The sequence below is a fragment of the Lucilia sericata genome, unplaced genomic scaffold, assembly GCF_015586225.1.
Source record: "Lucilia sericata isolate MDLA Ls3-8-SP2 unplaced genomic scaffold, ASM1558622v1 Contig000370F_arrow, whole genome shotgun sequence".
In the NCBI taxonomy this organism is placed as follows: domain Eukaryota; kingdom Metazoa; phylum Arthropoda; class Insecta; order Diptera; family Calliphoridae; genus Lucilia; species Lucilia sericata.
Genome location: NW_023994389.1, coordinates 227,501 through 254,328, shown reverse-complemented (window position 1 = coordinate 254,328; position 26,828 = coordinate 227,501). Strand labels below are relative to the sequence as shown.

Sequence of the window (26,828 nt, the reverse complement as noted above, 5' to 3'; positions counted from 1 at the left end):
AATAAATGAAAAATATATTTATATGTATGTGTAACTATGATTGTATGTTAGTATGTGTTAGTCTATGTGCACTTCAAGTTAAAGTCAGATAAAAATGATAAATTACTTTCTTAAGGTTCATATAGTATGTAATGGAAAACGACAGCAGCGGTTGCGGTAACTACAACAATTTTCCTTCAAAAGATGTTTACCAAACGAACCCGTCTTTCTTTTCCTGTATATTTAGCGGTTATAAATTTTATACCTTGTTTGTTGTTTTGATGTCACTATACTATTCTTCTGGTTCAGATTAAACTTAGTGTCATACAATTTAAAATACTTGAAAGTTATATAGTTGTTGTTACAATCACATACTTATTTTATGTAAATATGTATGTAAATGCTTTTTAACAAATATATTTTAGATTTCCTTCTTTTTTTGTCGGTTTCCATTTTTAGTTTTTATTTTTTATTTATTTGCAAAAAGTTTGAACATGAAAGTTTCTCGCTGTTTTTTTTTCCTGCTTTCTTTTGCCGGATGTTATAAGAAAAAGAAAAAAATTGTAGTAGAAAATTGCAAAGAAATGTATATTATGTGTATCTGTGAGTGTGCGAATAAATTCTATGTTTCCTTTGATAATATCTGTGCTGGTTTATGTGCTTATTTTATATCATGCCCTTATACAGCAGGAGCAAGTCTTCTTGTTAAACTCTTAATGCTTTTTAATGTAAAAATTTGTATTATTTTGGTGCTTTTAGAGGAAACCCCTTCTTTTTTGGCAATTTTTTTTTTCAAAATATGTATTTTTTATTTGTGTGTGTGTATGTGAGAGAGGGAAAAATGCATGTAATTTGAATGCAATTTTGGTTTCATATTTTATATATTTAAATCAACAGTGGTTTAAAGGGGATATAAAGGTTGAACCTAGGAAGATCAAAACGTTGTTATCTTCAAAACTAATTGTCAATTAAAACAACTAAGAATATATAGTCGGTCATGGCCTACCCTACCCTACACCCGTAAATATATTAAAAATGTGGATTATTTTTCTAATAATGAAGCATTTTTCCTTAATTCCAAATTTGTGGGGGCAAAAGTAAATATGGTCCTATATATACATATAACTTTTGGTAGAGCGATTTAAGATGACATTTAAGTTATTTATGCAGAATTTCAATGTGATACTTTTCACCTTCAAGTCATTTTCTGAAGGGGACTTTGTATGGGGGCTAGGGTCATTACGAAAATCGGCAGTATCATTTAAACTTATATAAAACTAATTTGGCAGGTGCAATATTTCATCAAATTATCTTGAAAATTGCGAGCTGTACCGTGTGTACAAAGTTTACATGGACGCATAGACGGACAGACAGACAGACAGACAGACAGACAGACAGACAAACAGAAGACATAGCTTAATCGAAAGTGATTTTGAGCCGATTGGTATACTTTATGGTGGATGTAGGACCAATATTTTTGGGTGTTACAAACATCAACACAAACGCATAATACCCTCCCCACTATAGTGGTATAGGGTATAATAAGTTTTGGATTTATATGGGATGTTATGCTTCAAAAATCATACGCTACTATTTGTACTGTGCACACTATAATTCTCTTATTTTGAATAGACCTTCTCAGTTGCAATTATGCCAGCTATACAATTAAATGATCTATGAAATGATATAATCAACTCTGTACTAAAGCAAGTAAGAGCGTTATATTTGTTGTTAAATTCCTATTTTAAGTAGGTAATGAGAGAGTTTAAGTAATTTTCTGAAGAGGACCTCATATGGGGGATAGGGTCAATAATGGAACGATACTCATAAAATTTGGTTGGAGCGATTAAGGCTCAAATTTTTATTTTTGTGAATTTGACCGCTTTACTTGTATTTTAGTTCAGTAATGAAAGTTAAAGTCGTTTTCTGAAAGGTACAGATATTTTAATTATAATAAAACTTGTGTGAAGGGGACCTTATATGGGGGTAGGGTCATTATGGATCGATTCTCAAAAAATTTTGTACAGAGATTTTTGTTCGTATAAAACATGTTTAATTTTATTGCTATTCTGGTATTTTAAAACAGTTATGACTGTTTAAACTGTATTCAGGTGGCCAATTTTATGGGGCCTAGGTGAAAGCACAGACCGATATGGCCCACTAACAATACCAAACAAACTGCATAAGGAGTGCAAATTTTATTCAATGTTTCAACCCTCTAGCACTTTCCGTTTGGGCTCTATCATGCTTTTAATAGAAAGACAGACAGACGGCGGCCATGGCTAGATCATCTTAAAATGTAATAAGGACCCAGAATTTATATATACTTTTATGGATCTTAGACAAATATTTCGATATGTTACATATACCCGTCATCTTTTTTATTATGAATATAAAAAAACATTTGAACAAAATTGCATCCAATAGATGAAAATTGGGTCAATTATGAGAGGATCTTTAAAGAACTCATCAGAGTACCAGAGATTAGACCAAAAAAGTCAATCATTTGATAACGAGGAGTCAATTCGATTGTTTTTATGAAAAATTTATATTTTATAACAAAATCCGAGTGTCATTAATAATCTGATTTTTCACTAAGTTTTTACTACAAATCTGAGTTTTCATTAAACCTATGTATGTCCGTCTATCCGTTTAAGCTATAAACGATCCAAATAGGGGCTAGGCGAAATAAAGGACCAATATAAATCATTTTCAATAGGATTCGTCCTTAAAAATTACTACCTGTAGCGTAAGCACAAGATTTACATGAACACACAGACGGACTGACAGACAGACAAACAGCCAGACAGACAGACATACAAACAGACAGCCAGACATACAGACGGACAGACGGAAGTAGCTTTATCGACTTATATCCTCCCCAATATAGTGGTGTAGGGTTTCATTAATAATCTCATTTTTCTATAAATTCAGATTTTTCACAAAAAATTTGAATTTTTACTACAAAACTGAGTTTTCATTAAACTATATATGTCCGTCTATCCGTTTAAGCTATAAACGATCCAAATAGGGGCTAGGCGAAATAAAGGACCAATATAAATCATTTTCAATAGGATTCGTCCTTAAAAATTGCTACCTGTAACGTGAGCAAAGATTTACATGAACACACAGACGGACAGACAGACAGACAGACAGACAGACAGACAAACAGACAGCCAGACATACGGACGGACAGACGGAAGTAGCTTTATCGACTTATATCCTCCCAAATATAGTAGTGTAGGGTTTCATTAATAATCTGATTTTTCTATAAATTCAGATTTTTCACTAAAAATTTTAATTTTTACTACAAAACTGAGTTTTCATTAAACTATGTATGTCCGTCTATCCGTTTTAAGCTATAAACGATCCAAATAGGGGCTAGGCGAAATAAAGGACCGATATCAACCATTTTCAACAGGCTTCGTCCTTGAAAATTGCTACCTGTAGCGTGAGCACAAGATTTACATGAACACACAGACGGACAGACAGACAGAAATACAGACGGACAGACAGACATATAGACGGACAGACTTCTATATACCCTACCCCACTATAGTGGTGTAGGGTTTAATTATTCGTTATTAAAATTTCCGAGAGAGTTCTACGTCCTAATAAAAAATTTACTCATTGCTGACACATGGTTTCTACAATTAGTAAAATTGTTCTAAATAAGACACATGCTCTTATACACACCCTAACTAGTTTTAATTTCATTATTTTTGAAAAATGTTTACATGACTTAAACTTTTATGTTTTCCAATAAAATTAAACTCAACCCACCACAGTTCATTTGACTATAAACATGTCTAAAGTATATGGTGTGGTTTTTTGGTTGCATTAAAATTTTTCATATTGAAATAAAAAAAAATAGTTTTGATTTCAAACAATTTCTTCTAGTTTGTAATACTATAAAAAAAATTCTATGCATAAAGATATAGTAAATACAAAGAAATGTATGTGTGAGTTTATTCACAAAAAGGATTTCTTTGCATTATATATAATGTCCTTGTAGTTGATTTGTTGTAACCATTTGTTTTCGGTTGGTTATATTGTGAACCCTTTTTCAGTTTGTTACAAAAAAAAAAAAAACGAATAAAACAAAAATGAAAGAATTGCAAAATTTCTGAGGCTACAAACATGTCAAGTTTTCTAAAGCATTTTTTTTTTTTTTTGTGAAACTTATAGTTTGGGGATTTTGTAAATGTCTTTTGGTATGTATTTTGAAAAGAAAAAGGTAGTTATTAATAATCATTTTACATTTACATGAAATGTATTATTAAATGTATAAGTAACATTGTAAAATGTTTAAAACATTTTTCTTGAGAATTTTTTTAAAAACAAATTATTTTTGTTTCTTTTTCTAGAGGGTATTAATTGGTTACACAAAAGTTTTGGAGACAGTTTTGAAATTAATGGTTTGTTGCCTTTTTTTTTGCTGAGCATTTAAGATGAATGATTTGTGTGACTATGAAAATGGTTTTGAAAAGGGGAAAACATAGCTTTTTAATTAATTCTAAGGCTGTAGTTTCTTAATAGATTTAAATTTTATATAATAGTGAGAAATGGATTCTCAACCCTGCAGTTTTTAATCAATAAACTTAAATAATTAACTTTTTTGAATATTCTTCAAATTGTTGTTTAATTAAATTCATATAAAACAAGTGATAGAATCTCATATACCCACCATCAAACCGTATGCCTTAAAAGGAATGCGCCCTTATAAATATCAGGGTGATATTACTCATGAAATTAACTTAAGAGGATCTTATATGAGAGATAGGGTTAAAAATTTACCGTTTTTCATAAAAATTTTAGACCAATTTTGGTTCATACAAACATCTTTACATCGAATATCACTTCCCTACACTTTCCGCGTGAAATTCAGTAGGAAGATTTACGTTCCTATAAATTTATCTTATATAAAATCTCATAACTGTGTTTTTAAGTCAGCAAAGATCGTTAAAGTAATTTCTTATGGACCGATCCTCAATACATTTGGTAGAGAGGTTTTAACTCGTATACGACATATGTGTGTCGAATTTCATCGCTTTTCAGGTATTTTTAAGTCAATTATGGACCGATCCACATAAAGTTTGATAGAGAGATTTTGACTTCATTGAAACTTATGTGTTTCGAATTTCATTACTATACTCGTATTTTTAAGCCAGTAATGAGCATTAAAGTCATATTCTGAAGGGTCAATTATGGACCGATCAACATAAAATTAGGTAGGAAGATTATGGATCATACGAAACTTATGTGTGTTAAATTTCATCCCTATACTCGTAATTTTAAGCCAGTAATGAGCGTTAAAGTCATTTTCTGAAAGGGACCTTATATGGGGGGTAGGGTCAATTATGGACCGATCAATTATGGACGGGTCAATTATGGACCGATCATAAAATTTGGTAGAGAGGTTTTGGATCATAAGAGACTTACTTATGTAAATTTTCATTGGTATACTAGTATTTGTAAGCGAGAAATGAGCGTTAAACTAATTTTTTGAAGGGGGCCTTATATGGGGGTAGGGTCAACTATGGACCGATCCACATAAAACTTGATGTCGAATTTCATCATTATACTCGTAATTTTAAGCCAGTAATGAGCGTTAAAGTAATTTTCTGAAGGGGGCCTTATATTGGGGGTAGGACCGATTATGGACAGATCCTCATAAAATTTGGTAGGGAGATTTTGGATCATATGAAACTTATTTATGTCGAATTCCATCGCTATACTCGTACTTTTGAAACAGATATGCCCATTAAAGCTGTTTTTCCGGGGTCCACTTGTATGGGGGCTATCCGAAAACGTGGACCGATATTGCTCGTTTTTAATACCAAACAAACCATACCTATAGAGAATATTTGTTGAAAATTTAAATCCTCTATCTCGTTCCGTTCGGACTCTATCGTGCTTTCAACAGACAGACAGACGGACAGACATGGCTAGATCGTCTTAGAATTTAATAAGGGCCCAGAATATATACTTTTGTGGGTTCGATGTGTTACAAACGGAATGACAAAAGAATTTAAGAATTTAGTTCTATTAGTTTCCCAGATACACGAATTTTTGTATTTTATTAATATGGGAGGTGCCGCTCCCTTCATGGTTAGTCCACCAATTTATTACCCATAATGTTAATATAGATGTTAAAGTTATTCGTGCAAAATTTTAAGATTCTAAATGAAATAGTTTCCAAGATAAACGAATTTTTGCATTTAATTTATATGGGAGGTGCCACGCCCCCTAATGATAGTCCGCCCACTTTTTATCCTAAATAATCATATTGACACTAAAGTGGTTCCGACAAAATTTGAGGACTCTAACTGTTATATTATCTCAAATATACGGATTTTATATTTTCTTAATATGGGCGTGGCTTCTGGCCCACTTAAAATTTCAAAATAAAAAGTAGCCTATTACCTATTTCAGACATACAGGAATACGCTGTGAAAATTTCAAGGAAATCGGTTTAGCCATTTAGTAGTCTATAACGTTCAAACATAAAAACAAACACACATTCATTTTTATATATATAGAGATAGAAGATAGATAAATTGAAATGAAATATTATTAAATATTTCCCATTTCTTATTTTTCTCATTAACATTTCTCTCTTTTTGTATAACTTATATATTAAAATCTTTGTAATTATGAAAACTGTAATACAATATATATGAGAAATATCTTTATACAGTTTATTATTATTATTATTATGACAAACTTTCAACTTGCTACTTATCAACACAAACTTCTCAAAAGTAACATAAACTTATCTAATAATAAATAACAAAACAATAAATATAATATATAACACTAACAAAATATAAATAATAAAAAAATATAAGTAATACAGCTAAAATGCCAACAAATCTATAAAATCTTCAATATTCGAACATTCGTTTTGTCCTTAAAGGCAAAAATAAAATATACTTGAGCAAAAGTAAACAAAACCATCTTAGAAAAAAAAAATACTAAACTTTAAGGATAAAATAAAGTTTTGTTATTATTATTATTACTTATACCCTCACTTTTCCTGCAACACAGATACTGGCTACAGATATTTTAGCCACCAACAAGACAGTTATTGACAAAAATAAAAAACGAAAAATGAGAAAAGTTTTTGTTAGGAAAATAAAATAAACAAAAGTGCAGCATACTTAATAATAAACGGAGAAAATACTGAATAAATATCAATATTATATTGGAATTCAGGGAAATAATCACTCAATAATTTAAATAATATTGTTTAATAAATACTGTGAGATACTTGTTATGGTCAATCATTTTTTAATATTAAAATTTTAATTTTTTTTTATTGTATTTTACAGTATTAAAAAAAGTTTCTAAGTGGTTTTTATTTACCTTAAGCTGTTAAATATTCATTTTTTTATTATTTGTTATAGGATTTCCGTAAAAAAAATATTTCAATTTACCACAATAGTTGTTGGGAAAATGAGTATTAAGCATTATTTTTAAGGTTGTAGTAAACGTACATATATTTATTATATCCTACACTATACAGGGGTGGAAATTATGCGTTTGTGCTAATGTTTGTAACCCACCTTAAATTATACAAATAGTCTCAGAATCACTTTCAGAGTCTATTAAGCTATATGTAGCTTAATAGACCCTTTGCGCACGCTACAGGTCACAATGTTCAAGATAATTTGATCCAAGGACAAATACAGTTGAAAGTGGAATCGGTCAATTACTTCATCTAGCTGGTTATGTTAAATGTTTTAGTATCTCTAAAAATCGGCAAACGGCTGAACCTACACTGAAAATAATCCATGCTTAACTTTACGAAAAAATTTCGTAACTACTTTTTTCGTAATATATACGAAAATTTCGTGTACAATACGAAATATTGTTTAATCAACCCCTTCTCTAATTTACGAAAGTACGAAAACCTGTCGTAATATCTTTTTTCGTATATATTAAGAAACTTTGTTTTCTTTTACAAAAATAATTTCGTTAAGGCATGTAATATTTAACGAAAGTAACGAATTTAACAAGATTATTTAGTAATATACAAGAATTATTTTTGATTTCACAAAAAAATTATTTTTTACGATTATTGTTTTTTTTTTGTTATTTTCGTAATTTTAAGGGAGTTAAATTAAGCGTAATTTTTAATTTACAGGAAATTAGCTGCCTAATTTCCTGTAAAATTTTTTTTAAAAAACATAAAAAATTTGTTTTTTTTTAATTCGCAATCTTTTTCTAAATTTACAATAATTATTTTAAAAGAACTAACATATTTATGTCTTTAAAAAAAATCGTAAAAAATTTCTAAAATTATATAAAATTATTTTGCATTTTACTAAAATATTTCGTACAATTTCAATATATTACGAAGGAATTTCGTGGTGCGAAACCACGAATCATTTCGTACAATGTACAACATTTTTCGTGTCTATTAGGCATGGATTATTTTCAGTGTACAATCAAGAAATTTTGACGGTAGATGTGTTTTTGGTTATGTAGATCCACTAAGGAGGTATTTTTAGAAATTTGTACATTTAGGGGTAAAAAGGAGAAAAAACGGGTAAAACAGGTTTTCTTAATTATTTTACATAATATTAGTGATACAAGAAAAATTTTAAATGCACCTGTATCTACTCTTAAAATGAGCAGAAGGGTGTCTGGTACTTTTTTGAAATTCGTACCTTTAGGGGTGAAAATTTGTAACAAAGGTGATTTTGGTACATTTTTTGGCCCTCTATAACTTTTTAACTAATAAACAAAATTAATAAAAATTTTGAATATATCTTCCAAAATTAGGAGACACCTGTTTCATACTTTTTTAAAATTCAGTCGTTTTGGGTGTAAAAGGGAAAAAAATGTATTTGTGGTACTTTTTTTTAGCACATTAAGAAAACTTTTTCGATTTATTGAAGTATTCCTATTAAATTACGGACTAACTCTGTAATATTTATTGAAACAAAATGTTTGCTATTTCACTAGGGAAAAAAGTACCAAAAAAGGGGAAAAATGGGAAATTTAATTTTATTCAAACTCATTGAGCCAATTTTTATAAAATTTGAAAAAGTAGTTTATTTACTCAAACAAAATAAGCTATTGATATATTAGTTTGGAATTCGAGTATTAAGGCCTATATAGGAACAAATTCGTGTAAATTGTTTGGTACTTTTTTAAAGCACAATTTTTCTGGAACAAATGAATGCAGATTTAAATCGTTTGTATATTATTTAAGATATATAGATTTAAATACGGAACATTTTGAAAACCTAATTATCGAAAAAGTATATTTCTAAGCGAAAAGGGGAAAAATTGTAGTCTTTTTATTAGTACTTTCCGCTAAGGTAGAATTTATTCCACTTTTGGTACTTTTTCATTCTTCAAATGATACTCTTTGTATGTTCTATAATATGAATGCAAAATACATGATTATTAAACATACGGTTCTTATTGAATAAGTTTCTTTAAGGGAGAACTTTTTAGTACTTTTTATCTCATAAATGGTACTTTTTGAATTGTCTAAAATATTCAATCTAGGACTATAAATTTTAACATACATGGTCTTGACTGAATAACATTCTGTAAGTGGGAATTCTGGTACTTTTCCATTCTTCAAATGGTACTTTTTGGATTCTCTATAATGGTTAACCGGATCACATGACACACGGTCCTTATTAAATGAGAATTTATTAAGAGAGATTTTTGTACTTTTCCGTTTTTCCGATGGTACTTTTTGATATTTTTACGATATTGAATATAGAAATATAAAATTTAAAATGTATGGACCTTAGTGAATGAGAATCAACTGAATTTATTTTATAGTACTTTTTTTCAAATAGTACTTTCGAAATTTTCTATAATGTGGAAGCTGAATTAATGAAACTAAAAATAAAAACTACTTCCGAATTATTTCACGTGATTAAGCGTAAAAAACTGAAACATTTAACAAATTTTTATTCAATTTTAATTTTCTATAAAGGTAAACAAAATTTTGTATGTATGTATTTCATTTTGGTTAGGGTAGCGAAGCACCCAGGGTATGCTAGTTTTATATAAGTCTAAATAATATTACCGATTTTCGTAATGGGGCCCTCAATCAAAACTCCTTCTGAAAATAACTTGAACACTAGTTTGAGGTTGAAATTCTGCATAAATAATCTTTAATGTAAACCTAAACTATAACCTCTCTTTCAGAAAATTACTTTTTTTGTCTAACATTTTAAGCATAATCTCTGGTGTGGGGTGTAATATGGTCTTCCATGCCCAACTATACATTTTTATTTATTTTTTATTTTAAATAGCTATTTATTTATGGCGTAGACAGGACTAAAAATAGCACAGTTTTTTTCATATAATACAAAAACACAAAAGAGGGATATTTTTCTTTTGTGTGGGATATTTGTTTTTTTTCTGGTTATTTTTAAATTTACAGTAAATATGAAAATAATAAACTACTGAGATACAGTAGTGCGTAAAATTCAATAATTTCACTATTTATAGTGATTTCTTTTTCAGTTTGAGCAAATTCACTTTTTTAAGTCCATTTACAAAATATGCTATTATAACGTTTTTTTCTTGTGAATTCACTATTTATAGATTTTTTCCTAAATACGATTAATTTTTAGGGAATTTCATAAATTTCTCTATTAGTAGTGACATTTTTACAAATTATACTTGGTCATCGAATCTTTCCCGAATGAGACCAACGAATAATAAGAGTAGACAATACGGAGGTCGGAAAAATGTTGTACTAGCATACCCTGGGTGCTTCGCCACCCAATCAAGATTAAATACAAACAAAATTTTGTTTACTTTTATAGAAAATTAATTGATTAAACATTTTATTAATGTTTCAGTTTTTTTTACGCTCAAGCTTGTATTTTTAGTTTCATTCGGTTAGCTTCCACATTATAGAAAATTTCGAAAGTACTATTTGAAAAAAGTACTATGAAACACCCCTAATAGATTCTCATTTAATCAAAATTTTTTTGTTTCTGTGTTCAATATTATTACAATTCAAAAAATATAATTTGATGAATGAAAAAGTACCAAAATTCCTTTTCAGTAGATTCTCATTTACTAAGATCCCTACATTTTAAATTTTATATTTCTATGTTCAATATCGTAAAAATATCAAAAAGTACCATCGGAAAAACGAAAAATTACAAAAGTCTCTCTCAATAAATTCTCATTTAATAAGGATCGTGTGTCATTGTTCCGTTTGACCAATATAGAGAATCCAAAAGGTACCATTTGAAGAATGGAAAAGTACCAAAGAGTTCCCACTTACAGAATATTATTCAGTCAAGACCATATATGTTAAAATGGTACTTTTTTCTAGGTTGAATATTTTAGAAAATGCAAAAAGTACCATTTATGAGATAAAAGGTACTAAAGAGTTCTCTCTTAAAGAGTCCTATTCAATGAGAACAGTGTATGTTTAATAATCATGTATTTTGAATTCATATTATAGAACACACTAAGAGTATCATTTGAAGAAAGAAAAAGTACCAAGAGTGGAATAAATTCTACCTTAGTGGAAAGTACTAATAAAAAGAGTACAATTTTCCCCTTTTCGCTTAGAAATATACTTTTTCGAGAATTAGGTTTACAAAATGTTCCGTATTTAAATCTATATATCACAGATAAAACTCAAACGATTTAAATATGCATTCATTTGTTCTAGAAAAATTGTGCTTGCAAAAAGTACCAAACATTTTACTCAAATTTGGTCCTATATAGGCCTTAGTACTCGAATTCCAAACTAATATACCAACAGCTTATTTTGTCTGAGTAAATAAACTACTTTTTCAAATTTTAAAAATTTGGCTCCATGATCCCTTTTTCCCTCTTTTTGGTACTTTTTTCCACAGTGATATAGCAAAAATTGTATTTCAACAAATATTACAGAGTTAGTCCGTATTTAATAGGAATACTTCAATAAATCGAAAAGTTTCTTAATGTGCTAAAAAAAGTACCAAAAAAAACAGTTTACACACTCAAAAAGGGACTGAATTTAAAAAAAAGTACGAAACATGTGTCTCCTAATTTTGGGAGAGTATATTGAAAATTATTTACAAAATATTATTTCGTTTATTAGTTAAAAACGTTAGTAAAAAAAGGTACCAAAATCACCTTGTTACAACACGTTTCACCCCTTAAAAAGTACGAATTTCAGAAAAGTACCAGACACCCATCTGCTTATTTTAAGAGTAGATACAGGTGCATTTAAAATTTGTATCACTAATATTAGTAAGATAATTAAGAAAACCTTTTTACCAGTTTTTTTCCTTTTTTAAACCCCTAAATGTACAAATTTCCAAAAATATCCCTCCTTAGTAGGTCTAGCATAACCAAAAACACATCTACATGATTCTAGGTTCACCCGTTTGGGCTGCGATGATGAATCAGTCAGTCAGTAAATTTTATATTAGTTCTTATGGAGTAGAAAATTAAGAGTTTTACATTAAATCGCATATTTTGAGGATCTTCTCTAAATGATTAAAAGTAGGCAAATATTTTAGGTTAAAATAAATTCAGTACGTATGAGTAATACATAAATTTATATGTGATAAATATATATCATACGTTTAGTAAATACTCTGTTACTTTTGCACAAAAAAAAAAAAAAAAAATACGATTTACACTTTAAAATAAAATGTATGTTATCTAATTCCCCTAATAATTCTGTGATGATTGGAGTTTATATAGTTAAATGCTTATTACAAAATATTAAGTGCTTTTAAAATTATAATCATGAATTATTAAATAACAGTCTCCATGAAATTAAAGCTTATTTATGTTTGTTTATAAAAAACTGAATAACTTAAAAAGTTTTACGTAAACAACAAGATAAATTAACTTTAATATAAAAAAAACACGAATGAAATCCCTAAAGGTATGTCTGGTTTTGCAAAAATCTTTATTAAAACAAATCAACCCCCCAACAAAAAAACTTAACATTTCTCACTGTAGGTTGTTAACATATACATATATTAACACATTATATAACATTTCTTCATTATTTCTTTATTTTGTTAACTGTCCCCGTTGATAATACTTAGTGACAACAAACAAATTTGCTAAAACAAAAGCACTAAAGAAGCGAGTGCAAGAAAAAAAATTAAAATAAACAAGGCAAAATAACAATACAATACAGTACAGCGAAAAAGTTCTAGTATGTTAGTTTATTTTGGTGGCTGAGTGTCTTTCTTTATGGTTGTCAGCACTTACCAAAACAGCACTTCAGTTAGTTTATCTAGATTCATAAACAGACAAACACACCCACATATGTATGTATATAAATAACTATATACTAAATATGCACACATGTATCTATGGAAAAAGTTTTATTAAAAAAAACAACACTTACACGTAGAAATTTGCATGTGAGAATATTTTAATAAATATACACATAGATACAAGTATACAAAAATACATGTATAAGATGAGTTTTATATACATAAGTATGTATATGGCAATAACAATGACGACAATAATAAAAACACGGTAAAGTACAAATGTGTTGAGGTGGTATGCATGTGTGATAAAATAAATTTTCTGAAACAGTCACAAACTATGAGAGATTGTATTTGTTGTTTTTAAACTTTTTGTGCCCTATAAAACTGTATAACAGAGGGCGACGACATCTTTGGATTATCATTATGTCTGTAACATTTTTGGACTCTAGGAATATCACTCGAAAACAGAAAGTACTACAAAAATCTTCACTTAATAGACCCAAGATTTATCTCTACCACACATTTATCTCTCAATAAAACGCTCTTAATATAGCTACAACTGCTGTAGGGTATCTACAGTTCGGGCATATTCTACTACATTTTCATACCTATATACCCCTACAAAACATATAACATAAAAACAATTCATTATTTTTTATATTTTATTTTATGACGATTTTTTTTTTTTTTTGTGACTCTCTCTCTCTAAACAAGTGGTTGCTGTTGGTGGTTTTGTGGCAAGTTGTCATAAGCATTTTATTTATAATGTGAAATGATGGGAATTAAAATATAAATTATAATTACGAGTATAAATATGATTTACGTACCTGGAATATTTTATGTTAAATGAGACAAAGGTTAGAAGAAGTCAGTTAGTAAAATGTGAACTTCTTACAAAATCTTGAGTTTAAGACCGCTAACAGATCAGGTTTAACACCAACCGTTTTATACACGCTAATTAGGTGGTAAATTTTAAGATTTGAGTTATAAATAGCTATTACTTATGGGTGTTAGCAGTTTTATTAAGTTAATTATTATTAATTAGTTGGAATTGTGCAAGAAATACTTCTTCCACAAATATTTTTTGTTTAAAAATGTAAAAAAATTAAATAAAAATAATTCTGCTCTTTTAAAAATTTTATATTAAATAATACAGCACAAGAACTCAACTAGAACTGAACTAGAAGTGAACTAGAAGTGAACTAGAAGTGAACTAGAAGTGAACTAGAACTGAACTAGAACTGAACTAGAACTGAACTAGAAGTGAACTAGAAGTGAACTATAACTGAACTAGAACTGAACTAGAACTGAACTAGAACTGAACTAGAACTGAACTAGACTGAACTAGAACTGAACTAGAACTGAACTAGAACTGAACTAGAACTGAACTAGAACTGAACTAGAACTGAACTAGAACTGAACTAGAACTGAACTAGAACTGAACTAGAACTGAACTAGAACTGAACTAGAACTGAACTAGAACTGAACTAGAACTGACTGAACTGAACTAGAACTGAACTAGAACTGAACTAGAACTGAACTAGAACTGAACTAGAACTGAACTAGAACTGAACTAGACTGACTAGAACTGAACTAGAACTGAACTAGAACTGAACTAGAACTGAACTAGAACTGAACTAGAACTGAACTAGAACCTGAACTAGAACTGAACTAGAACTGAACTAGAACTGAACTAGAAACTGAACTTAGAACTGAACTAGAACTGAACTAGAACTGAACTAGAACTGAACTAGAACTGAACTAGAACTGAACTAGAACTGAACTAGAACTGAACTAGAACTGAACTAGAACTGAACTAGAACTGAACTAGAACTGAACCTAGAAACTGAACTAGAACTGAACTATGAACTGAACTGAACTAGAACTGAAGAACTGAACTAGAACTGACTAGAACTGAACTAGAACTGAACTAGAACTGAACTAAACTGAACTAGACTGAACTAGAACTGAACTAGAAGCTGAACTAGAACTGAACTAGAACTGAACTAGAACTGAACTAGAACTGAACTAGAACTGACTAGAACTGAACTAGAACTGAACTAGAACTGAACTAGAACTGACTGAACGAACTAGAACTGAACTAGAACTGAACTAGACTGAACTAGAACTGAACTAGAACTGAACTAGAACTGAACTTAGACTGAACTAGAACTGAACTAGAAATGAACTAGAACTGAACTAGAACTGAACTAGAACTGAACTAGAACTGAACTAGAATGAACTAGAACTGAACTAGAACTGAACTAGAACTGAACTAGAACTGAAGCTAGAACTGAACTAGAACTGAACTAAACTGAACTAGAACTGAACTAGAACTGAACTAGAAACTGAACTGAACTAGAACTGAACTAGAACTGAACTAGAACTGAACTAGAACTGAACTAGAACTGAACTAGAACTGAACTAGAACTGAACTAGAACTGAACTAGAACTGAACTAGAACTGAACTAGAACTGAACTAGAACTGAACTAGAACTGAACTAGAACTGAACTAGAACTGAACTAGAACTGAACTAGAACTGAACTAGAACTGAACTAGAACTGAACTAGAACTGAACTAGAACTGAACTAGAACTGAACTAGAACTGAACTAGAACTGAACTAGAACTGAACTAGAACTGAACTAGAACTGAACTAGAACTGAACTAGAACTGAACTAGAACTGAACTAGAACTGAACTAGAACTGAACTAGAACTGAACTAGAACTGAACTAGAACTGAACTAGAACTGAACTAGAACTGAACTAGAACTGAACTAGAACTGAACTAGAACTGAACTAGAACTGAACTAGAACTGAACTAGAACTGAACTAGAACTGAACTAGAACTGAACTAGAACTGAACTAGAACTGAACTAGAACTGAACTAGAACTGAACTAGAACTGAACTAGAACTGAACTAGAACTGAACTAGAACTGAACTAGAACTGAACTAGAACTGAACTAGAACTGAACTAGAACTGAACTAGAACTGAACTAGAACTGAACTAGAACTGAACTAGAACTGAACTAGAACTGAACTAGAACTGAACTAGAACTGAACTAGAACTGAACTAGAACTGAACTAGAACTGAACTAGAACTGAACTAGAACTGAACTAGAACTGAACTAGAACTGAACTAGAACTGAACTAGAACTGAACTAGAACTGAGCTAGAACTGAACTAGAGCTGCAATTACTTATACTAGATCAGCACTTTTCTTATTGAAAAAATTTATTATCAAATAAAAGTATTAAAATTAATAATAATTTAAATAACTTTTAGTTTTTCTTATAATATCTGCTTTAAATTAATATGTGAAAAGTTTTTCTTCTAGCTCGTGCAGCAATTTCGCGGAGAATTTTTTAAGCACTGCACAAATTTATTTTATAAATGCATAATAAAAGGGGAGATTGAGGAGAAAGTTTGTGAAAAAATTCATCATTTTCAACATGTTTATACAATTTTAATGAATATTCAGACATTTGAATAACTCAACAATAATATGCTACAATGCAGTGTTGCTAACTAGTATAGGTAGTAGTAGCAACGCTAAGAGACATCAACATTAGGAGCTGCAGTAGTACTACTAGTTGCAAGCGTCAGCTTCCACGTTATTATGTGTGCATTGAACAAACAAATTGGGAACAGATATCATTCATGTTTTACTCGTACATAATTTAGTATGTACGTGAATGTTCGTACACATACATACATTGCTACAGAATCATGCACACACATACATATTTATGAATTTATGAATGACGTGTTCTGACTTTATATTTTTTGCGTATTTCCATAATGATATACATACATTCACATGTTATTTAGTGTGTGGTGGTATAGTCGTGGTGACGTTGGTCGTTGCTGTTGGCAGTTGTTATAAAACAGTTGATAAAATATAATTTTATACAAAATATACAGAGATGGCAAAGAAGTTAGAAGAAACACCTTTCAGATTATATTTTTATTTCATTTCATTTGTAATCGGAAAATTTTAAATAAAACTTTAATTTAAACGAAAACTAATCCGTTTTGCTTCCGATGCTGTGCTTTCAACTTCCACACTACTGTACATGCAATCAACCTTCAGATCACTGTGCACACCCACAGAATCCAAACAAGAAGTGTTTAGTAAATGATGCATTGGTTTTTATGTGTAGTTAAACACAAAAACACATTATGCATATACACATACATATATCTAAAAGGATATACATACATTCATCCATAAGTACGTGAATTTATGTATTAATGTATATAAGTGCAATATTCATTTTTACCATTATTATCCATATGAAAGCACATGTGCCGATCTCTTCGACTGAATGCGTGTGTGTGTGTGTGAGTATGAATTTATTAAAAACTATAAAAACTATATTTACCATATGATGTGTTTCCAAATCATTATGATGGATTTATTATAGGTTCACAAGGTGCAAAACCTGTTGGAAATGTTGTAAAAATATCTGGCAACCAAAATAAAAATAATCTACAAAATTCATAAAATATTTTCCAAATTATCATAATTAATCCAACTGATGCTGATACTTTCGTCGAAAAAAGTTAAACGGTAGTTATGGCTACCGTTGTTAACATTAATTTACAAAATTTTTAAGTTTATTGATGCACTCGTTCGTATCTGTTGGTTTTCGGTGATAAATACTTATGCAAACATATGCAAGCAGATGCATGTAATTGATATACATACATACATAGTACGTAGTTGGAAATTTTATACAATTGTTTGTGGTGAATATGCATATTTTCCAAGTTATTTGGTATTTCAATAAATATTTATATACATATGTATGTATACGCGATTTCATGGATGTGTGATTTAGGGATTTTGTGAAAAATGTTAAAGTTCGAATGATAACTAATACGCACAGCAGATGTTAACAGAGCAAAGGTAATTATTTTTATTTATTCCTAAATAAAAACTGGTCTGTAACGAAATTCTAGTTTAATAAAAATTTTGTATAAAAATAAAGATAATGACAAATAAAATCTATATCTGATTTGGCAATTTTTTCTTACACGTCGCGTTATTATACCCTACACCACTTAGTGGAGAGGGTATATTGGGTTTGTGCTGATATTTGTTACGCACAACATTATTGGTCTATACCCGCCTTAAAGTATACCAATCGGCTTAGCATCATTTTCTGAGTCGATTTAGCTATGTCCGTCTGTCTGTCGTCCGTCCGTCCATGTAATCCTTTTAATGAAACTACAGGTCGCATTTTTGAAGATAATTCAATGAAATTTGGTACATGATCTTCTATCCCAGGGACGATGCCGATGAAAATGGTTAAGATTAGTCCAATATTTCACTTAGCCCCCATACAATGAACCCGACCAATAGGGCTTTTAAGTTCATAATTATGCAAAACCAAGTTCTATACTAGCCTTGATGACCCTCATAAATTGTATAATTATAGGGTCTCATTTGACCGTAGCCCCTATACAAAGCCCCCATTCAAATTTTGACTTAAATGTCCACAATTTTATTCAACAATAAGTGGCATAAGTATAGCTGAGGCAAAGTACAATTTAACTTAAATTCTTAATTATGAAACTAAATCACATTTTATTTTTGGAACAGGTGTAGGGTATTATATGAACGGCCTCGCCCGACTATTATTTCTTACTTGTTTAAATATTCAAAATTTTTTCTTTAAACACTTATTTAATTGACCTCAATCTTCAATGGTTAGTTAGTTAGTTAGTTAGTTAGTTAGATAGATAGTTAGTTAGTTAGTTAGTTAGTTAGTTAGTTAGTTAGTTAGTTAGTTAGTTAGTTAGTAGTTAGTTAGTAGTAGTTAGTTAGTTAGTTAGTTAGTTAGTTCGTTCGTTCGTTCGTTCGTTTAGTTAGTTCTTAGTTAGTAGTTATTCGTTAGTTCGTTCGTTTGTTCGTTCGTTCGTTTCGTTCTTTAGTTCGTTCGTTCGTTGTTCGTTCGTTCGTTCGTTTTCGTTTCGTTCGTTTTACGTTCGTTAGTTTCGTTCGTTCGTTTTTGTTCGTTCGTTCGTTCGTTCGTTCGTTCGTTCGTTCGTTCGTTCGTTCGTTTCTTCTTTCGTTCGTTCGTTCGTTCGTTGTTCGTTCGTTAGTTCGTTCGTTCGTTCGTTTTTTCGTTCGTTTCGTTCGTTCGTTCGTTCGTTCGTTCGTTCGTTCGTTTCGTTCGTTCGTTCGTTCGTTCGTTAGTTCGTTCGTTTCGTTCTTCGTTCGTTCGTTCGTTCGTTTTCGTTCGTTCGTTCGTTCGTTCTTCGTTCGTTCTTTCTTTCGTTCGTTCGTTTTTCGTTCGTCGTTCTTCGTTCGTTTCGTTTCGTTCGTTCGTTCGTTCGTTCGTTTTCGTTCTTCGTCTCGTTCGTTCGTTCGCGTTCGTTCGTTCGTTCGTTCTTTCGTTCGTTCGTTCGTTCGTTCGTTCGTTCGTTCGTTCGTTCGTTCGTTCGTTCTTCGTTCGTTCGTTCGTTAGTTCGTTCGTTCGTTCGTTCGTTCTTTCGTTCGTTCGTTCGTTCGTTTTCGTTCGTTCGTTCGTTCGTTTCGTTCGTTCGTTTCGTTCTTCGTTCGTTTCTCGTTCGTTCGTTCGTTCGTTCGTTCGTTGGTCTGTGGTTCGTTCGTTCGGTGCAGCTTGGGATGGATTGCGGTTGGTCGGTTTGTTAGTTCGTTCGTTGACGTTAGCACACCTTCGTTACGTACACATGAACAATTTTAATAACTATATATACACTAGTTATTTCTTAGTTAGTTAGTTAGTTAGTTGTTAGTTCGTTCGTTAGTTAGTTGTTAGTTAGTTTTAGTTAGTTCGTTCGTTTCGTTCGTTAGTTCGTTCGTTTCGTTCTTTCGTTCGTTAGTTAGTTCGTTCGTTCGTAGTTCGTTTCGTTCGTTTCGTTCGTTCGTTCGTTCTTTAGTTCGTTCGTTCGTTTCGTTCGTTCGTTCGTTCGTCGTTTTTTTTCGTTCGTTCTTAGTTCGTTCGTTCGTTCGTTTTCGTTCTTCGTTCGTTCTTCGTTTCGTTCGTTCGTTCGTTCGTTTTTCGTTCGTTCGTTCGTCGTCGTTCGTTTCGTTCGTTCGTTCGTTCGTTCGTTCGTTCGTTCGTTCTTCGTTCGTTCGTTCGTTCGTCGTTCGTTCGTTCGTTTCGTTCGTTCGTTCGTTCGTTCGTTCGTTCTTCGTTCGTTCGTTTCTCGTTCGTTTCGTTCGTTCGTTCGTTGTTCGTTCGTTCGTTAGTTCGTTCGTTCGTTTCGTTCTTTCGTTCGTTCGTTCGTTCGTTCGTTCGTTCGTCGTTCGTTTCGTTTCGTTCGTTCGTTTCGTTCGTTCGTTTCGTTCGTTCGTTCGTTCGTTCGTTCGTTCGTTCGTTCTTTTGTTGTTTTCGTTAGTTAGTTTTTTAGTTAGTTTAGTTAGTAGTTAGTTCGTTCGTTCGTTAGTTCGTTTCGTTTGTTTGTTAGTTGTTAGTTCGTTTCGTTCGTTAGTTGTTGTTAGTTTGTTAGTTGTCGTTTCGTTAGTTGTTAGTTCGTTCGTTGTTAGTTCGTTCTTCGTTTAGTTCGTATCGTTCGTTCGTTCTTCGTTTCGTCGTTCGTTCTTCGTTCGTTTAGTTCGTTGTGTTCGTTTGTTCGTCGTTTGTATTGTTTGTTCGTGTGGCTGGTGTTATTGGTTGTTGTTTTTGTTCGTTCGATGCTGTATTTGGTATGATTGTGCTTTGTTAGTTCGTTCGTTGGTTTGTTCGTTCTTTTTTTTTCTTTCGTGGTGGTTGTTTCTTTCGTTGGTTCCTTCGTTAGTAAGTTCATTGCTCGGTTCCTTGATGGTTCTTTTGTTGGTTCTTTGTATGTTCGTTGGTTTGTTTTGGTTCGTTTAGTATTATCATTTAACAACTTGACGTTAGCACACCTTCGTTACACACACATGAACAATTTTAATAATTATATATACTACGAAAACAAAAATTCACAAAAAAATTAATAATCTAAAAGACAACATCAACTTTTCATTTTAATATTTTCTTTTGACATTGATTAAGTGTTAACTGCTGACCGAACATACACAGGAAATAAACCCGCGTTATTTTTGTATCCCTGTTTAAAAATAAAATTTTTCCTTTGTAAATAAAAAATGAAGACAAGACTAAGACCCTCTTTTGTTTAAAAGCATTTAAATTACCAAACTGTTTCCTTATTTACTAAAAACCCTTTTCGGCGTGAATCCTTTATCAAACTTTTGACATTAAACCGCTTTCTAAATGTCTTCTTAAATAGCGCAAAGAAATTTGAGATGAAAAAATATTTTGATGTTGTTTACTATTTTAAGGAATCGTTATTGCGAACAAAATATGAATTAAACCCTCTCTTTTAATGACAGTTTTTAAACAGATATGGAAAAGAAAATAATATTTGGTCTTATATTATTAAGGTAAAGAAGGAATTTTAGATTAAGGTACCAATGTTCTATATTAAAATTCTCAGCAAAATGAACACTTATGTAAGTTCATTAAATAATTATCTTCATAGTAATAGAATTTTCCTACAGAAAAATATTCCAAAAATAATTATCTAGTTTAAAATTATCTGGGCGTCTTTTGTGATTTCTATCTTTAACTTAACTTCTTTCTTTCTATTTACAGAGGTAACAAAACTTCTTATCCTGAAATAAAACAATTGCAATGGTAAGTTATAAAATTTACTAATATTTCCCTTAATAAACAGTTTAAATCAAAAACCTCTCAAGTATATTCATATTCCAAATATATTTAAATTTCAAATTAAATGGCTTTTGTATCAATTTTGTGTTGCACGTGCAAAAAATGCATATAAAATATAAGTGAAGAAAACAAACCTTGATCACACTTTTGAAAAATAAATTTTATATTTAAATAATATTATCATGATTTGTATACAACTAGGAATACTAAAAATGCTAAAGTCAATCAAAAGGAATAACAGCATTACAAACAGAAAAATTTTACTATACCAAATACTTTTGTGTATTTGCATTTTTCTATGCTAAAGATTTCAAATATTAAATAAAATGAATCTATATTTGTATGACTAAAATAAATATGCAAACAATCACACATACACTCTCATACACCCTAGATAAGATATAGAGCAATTGAAATGATTGTATAGAGATATAGAGTAGAAAGATGAATGAATAGATGAATATCCTTAGTTTGAACAGCTGACGCTAATACGACAACTAACATTTCAACATGGAAAAAAGCTGCTACTTCAGTTATTGTTGCTGCTGCTGCTGCTTTTGTTATTGGTTATTGCGCCAGCCAGTGCTGCTAAAGCAGCACGAATTTTAGAAAAGTAGAAGAGATGACGAAATAACAACGGTATAATATTTAAATAATACATTCAAAATACAAACAGAAATTCATGCATTTTGTAGGATCTTTGCATGTGCTCTCGTTTCAAGCACATGGCGTTTAAGATGAAAAGGAATAATTTAGGATTGAAATAAGTTAAATTATTTTAATTTTTGTAAGGCTCATTCAAGAATTAAGTCGTAAATTATATGTAAAATAAAATTAAATCTTTACATACCTTGTAGTAAAAAAAATATGTATTAATACCAACAAGTTTGTTATTTATATATTGATCGAACCTACTTAGTTAAATGTGGCACCCTAGAAATTTGTGATATTTTTATGTTTAAAAAACTAAAAATGCATGCCCTAATTTTTCTAAGCTCATTCCCTTAAATAGCAGTAAATCGTATTGACATACAAATTTCACATACTTTTATACACTACAGGTGCAAAAGTTCTTAAATTTTTCTATTTTGTTAAACTTCAATTTTCCAAAAATGTTTCTTTCAGTATTATGTCAAAATACATACAACAAAACTATTAAACACACTCAACTTTTTTATATGTGTGTGTCAATTTTAACTATAAATGTTTATATTGTTAAAATTCCAACATCAACCAAATAAGATGACAGTATATTGATTTTGTCAATCTGCTTGTAACATATGTTAACATTAATTGTATCTACTGTTTTCCTGTCAGTCTGTTGAAAATACGAAAGTGAGGGGGAGTGCTAACTTGGACAAAACTAGAAGAGAACTAGAACAGAACTAAAACAGAACTAGAAGAGAACTAGAAGAGAACTAGAAGAGAACTAGAAGAGAACTAGAACAGAACTAGAAGAGAACTAGAACAGAACTAGAACAGAACTTGAACAGAACTAGAACATAACTAGAACAGAACTAGAACAGAACTAGAACAGAACTAGAACAGAACTAGAAAAGAACTAGAACAGAACTAGAACAGAACTAGAACAGAACTAGAACAGAACTAGAACAGAACTAGAACAGAACTAGAACAGAGCTAGAACAGAACTAGAACAGAACTAGAACAGTACTAGAACAGAACTAGAATAGAACTAGAGCAGAACTAGAACAGAACTAGAACAGAACTAGAACAGAACTAGAACAGAACTAGAACAGAACTAGAACTGAACTAGAACAGAACTAGAACAGAACTGGAACAGAACTAGAACAGAACTAGAACAGAACTAGAACAGAACTAGAACAGAACTAGAACAGAACTAGAACAGAACTAGAACAGAACTAGAACAGAACTAGAACAGAACTAGAACAGAACTAGAACAGAACTAGAACAGAACTAGAACAGAACTAGAACAGAACTAGAACAGAACTAGAACAGAACTAGAACAGAACTAGAACAGAACTAGAACAGAACTAGAACAGAACTAGAACAGAACTAGAACAGAACTAGAACAGAACTAGAACAGAACTAGAACAGAACTAGAACAGAACTAGAACAGAACTAGAATAGAACTAGAACATATATCGTTAAAAAATCGAGATTTTAACATACAATTGTGTAGTCTTAGGGGGTGTAAGATTCGTAATAGCCGATTATAACACTTTTACTTGTTTTTGATAGCGCTGTTACAAATGTATCTATGAGTTGGAGTGTGGTTTTTATTATTTAACAAAAAAAAAGAAAATTTAATTTAGTCTTTTTATGTGTAAAAATTTGTTTTGTTTTCTTGAATTTATATTGCCGGGTATTTAGACTAAATGGTGCATATTATTTTATGTGATTGTTTGTAAAAGAAACAAAAAGCAAATTGCGAAACATAAATGTTTATGTTGACTCGTTTGTGTTTTTGATTTCACTGTGTTCTTATTATTCTCTTTTGTTGAGAAAACACAATTGGTTTGTTTTAATAATGTGCGAAATTTTAAAGTTTTTTATTTGTTAATATTGAAAGATATTTAATATATATGTATTTCTTTTTTTATACTGTTTAAGAAGAGGGGAACTAACTTGGGTGCGCTATAAGAGAATTTGTGCTACTTTTATTTGTAATTAACTTTCATTTAAACGAAATGGTTGCTAGAGAGAAAAATCATTATAGTGGTTGATTCTGTGGCGTATGTGTTATAATACTTTATTAAGAAATAATCATACGTACAGGTGTACCTTAAATATACTAGGTGGAGTACTAAATACTGTATTAAATATTATTAAATTTTACATTTTATAACAACATGTCAATCAAATTTCGCTCCATTTATTCTAACTAGGCCTGCCCTGATATTAAAATTTCAGATTTTTTGATTTTCTTTTTTTTGTCTGTATGCCATTTAGACAGCATGCTGTTCAAAGTTGAATAATTTTATTTTATATTTGCAAAATCTGTTCTTCTTAAACATTTGTTGATACAACCTAAACAGTTTAAACAAGATTTTCTACTGCCATTATATGGGATTATTTAAGGAAAAGAAGACAATAATACAAAAAACAAAAAACTATATAGAAACAATTGAAGATAAAATTATTATAAAGATTACAATATTTTTTTATCTTGTTAAATGAAGCAAAACAAATGTGAAGAAATAACAAAAAATGTTTTCCGAAACCAATATGTTTGAATTAAATAAGATACATTTATTATAGAATTATGTATATTTCAAAAACACAAAAAAAAACATGTACATACATATGTATGTTTTAAAATACAAGACATTTTAATGATGTCAGATGAAAAGCTTATGAACAGCTTTAGATATTATTAGCTTTATTGAAAGGTACTTCAGACATAAAGTAATATTTAGCATAATAAAGGTAAAATAAGAAATAATATAAAATTATTTTTGAAGCATTTTTTATTGTAAGCAGATTCTAAGTATTCTCTGACCTTAACACAACATCTTACAATAAAAAGCTTTATAAATGCTAGAAAATTATAAAAAAATAAAAAAATGCTAAATAAATAATCGAAAGTCAAAAGTTGACATTAAATGTGATTGATACAAATGATTCTCACTGACAAGATGTCCATATTTGATGGTGGATATCTATAGAGAAAGGCTTTACATATAAATCGAATGTGTTATTTCGAAATAGAAATTATGAAGGCAATTGTTGACAGCATTTCCGTGCAATTGATTGGCAACAGTATTAAACATAGAATTAGTGAAAACGAAGTCAATTTTCCTAATGATATTGAATTCAAATCAAATTCAATTTTGATACAGAAAACTGGTTTGAATCGAAGTTAAATTTTCTGTAGAAAATGACTTCGAATAGAAGTGAATTTTCATATAGAAAATGATTTCGAATCGAAGTGAATTTTCATATAGAAAATAACTTCAAATCGAAGTAAATTTTTATATAGAAAACGGCTTCGAATCAAATTAAGTTTTCATATGTCAAATTACCTCGAATCGAACTCAATTTTCATATGTCAAATTACCTCGAATCGAACTCAATTTTCATATAGAAAATGACTTCGAATCAAATCAAATTTTAATATAAAACAAGTAAGAGTCTTATATTCAGCTGTGCCGAATCTCATATACCCACCATCAAACTGTATGCCTTAAAAGGAATGCTCCCAAATAAACATCAGGGTGATATTACTTATCAAATTAACTGAAGAGGACCTTATGTGAGAGATAGGGTTAATGTTTCTTATATAAAATTTCATAACTGTTCACGTATCTTTAAGTCAGCAAAGTTCGTTAAAGTAATTCTCATGGACCGACTCTCAATACATTTGGTAGAGAGGTTTTAATTCGTATAAAACATATGTGTGTCGAATTTCATCGCTTTTCTGGTATTTTTAAGCCAGTAATGATCGTTTATGTAATTTTTTGAAGGGCACCTTATATGGGGAATAGGGTCAATTATGGACCGATCCACATAAAGTTTGATAGAGAAATTTTGGCATTATTGAAACTTATGTGTGTCGAATTTCATCACAATACTCGTATTTTTAAGCCAGTAATGAGCGTTAAAGTCATATTATGAAAGGGACCTTATATGGGTTATGGGTTAATTATGGACCGATCAACATAAAATTTGGTAGAGAGATTTTGGATCATAAGAGACTTACTTATGTCAAATATCATTGTTATACTAGTATTTTTAAGCCAGTAATGAGCGTTAAACTCATTTGTTTAAGGGGACCTTATATGGGGGTAGGGTCAACTATGGACCGATCCACATAAAATTTAGTAGGGAGATTTTTGATCATATGAAACTCATTTATGTCAAATTCAAATTTTTTCGGGGGTCCACATGTATGGAGGCTATCCGAAAACGTGGACCGATATTGCCTATTTTCAATACCAAACAAACCTTA

General features: G+C 30.4%; 1 protein-coding gene across 1 annotated transcript in view; it reads right to left on the bottom strand.

Moving 5' to 3' along the window:
• The window catches only part of LOC119604204 (histone-lysine N-methyltransferase set1-like), a 150,728-nt gene that overhangs the window by 82,714 nt on the left and 41,186 nt on the right, over window positions 1-26,828 (bottom strand). The window lies entirely within an intron of this gene.